Source organism: Mastomys coucha, unplaced genomic scaffold, assembly GCF_008632895.1.
Source record: "Mastomys coucha isolate ucsf_1 unplaced genomic scaffold, UCSF_Mcou_1 pScaffold21, whole genome shotgun sequence".
In the NCBI taxonomy this organism is placed as follows: Eukaryota; Metazoa; Chordata; class Mammalia; order Rodentia; family Muridae; genus Mastomys; species Mastomys coucha.
This window is the reverse complement of record NW_022196904.1, coordinates 116022005-116023589: the sequence shown is the minus strand read 5'-3', so window position 1 is coordinate 116023589 and position 1585 is coordinate 116022005.

The window sequence follows — 1585 nt, the reverse complement described above, 5'->3', positions numbered from 1 at the left end:
AAAAAAAAAAAAAAGAAAGGGTAATATAGGAATACTATCTCAAAAAACAAAATAAAATTCATATGGTGGCATATCCCAGCACTCAGGAGGCAGAAGCAAAACATGTAGGAACTCAAGGCCAGTGTGGACGATGAGACCATCTCAAAAAATAAAATAAATAGATAAAAAATAAAAAACCTTGGGGCTAAAGAGTTGGCTCAGTGGTTAAGAGCACTGGCTGTTCTTCCAAAGGACCCAGTTTGCAGGGCAGTGGTGGCGCACACCTTTAATCCCAGCACTTGGGAGGCAGAGGCAGGCGGATTTCTGAGTTCGAGGCCAGCCTGGTCTACAGAGTGAGTTCCAGGGCAGCCAGGGCTATACAGAGAAACCCTGTCTTGAAAAATTTTTAAAAAAAGAAAAAAGAAAAAACAAAAACAAAAACATCCAAGTAAAAAAACAAAGGACCCAGTTTAGTTCCCAGCACTCACATGGCAGGTTTCAACTGTCTCTAACTCTAGTTCCAGGGGATCCAACACTTTTACAGGGACATGCAGGGACAAAACACCAATGTACTAAAATAATAAATCATTTAAAAAACAATGAAAAGTCCAAAAAACAACACCCTTAAGTTGGTATACAGTGTACACTAACCCTCAAGTTGGCATAGAGTGTACACTAACCCTCAAGTTGGCATAGAGTATACACTAACCCTCAAGTTGGCATAGAGTGTACACTAACCCTCAAGTTAGTATATAGTGTACACTAACCCTCAAGTTGGTATACAGTGTACTCTAACCCTCAAGTTGGTATACAGTGTACACTAATCCTTAAGTTGGCATACAGTGTACAGTAACCCTCAAGTTGGTATACAGTGTGCTCTAACCCTCAAGTTGGTATACAGTGTACACTAATCCTTAAGTTGGCATACAGTGTACAGTAACCCTCAAGTTGGTATGGTAGTATACAGTGTAAAGGCAGCACATGAAGGCCAATATAGAACCAGGAGTTCCAGGAAGAAAGGTGTGTGGCATGTGGTGTATGTTGTGTGTGTGCTCATGTGTGTGTGTGTATGCTGTGTGTACGCTCATGCGTGTGTGTGTATGTGTGTATGTGTGGCTCAAGGGTGTAGCAGGGCCAGGTTGACCAAGAGACATACACACACTTGGCCTAAGGACCATGCTCTGAGAAAACTGTCCATCTTTCCATGAATATTTATTAAGCAGCTACCACATGCCAGGCTAGTTTTCACTCTAGGGAGAGACAAGAAAGACGTAAGTCTGCTCTCATGAAGTTTACATTCTCGTGAAGGTAGAAAAGATCAAGGTTACAATGAAAAGTGGCCAGCCAGGGACATAAAGCAGGTGGACAGAGACAATGTTTGTGAACCTGAAAAACCACAAGGCCTCTCTGAGGTCACTGGAATGACAGGGAGGAGCCAGCCACCTTCTTTGGGAAAGCATCCAGGTGGATTTTAATCCAGCTCCTTTGAACCCTGGGCCGTCATCTAAGAGTGTCTCAAAGTAAACAAATCCAAAAAGAGTGAAGGTGCCCCCCTTTATTGTGGAGGTTTCCAGAGCAGGACAGGATAGAGGAGCTTACCTCAGGG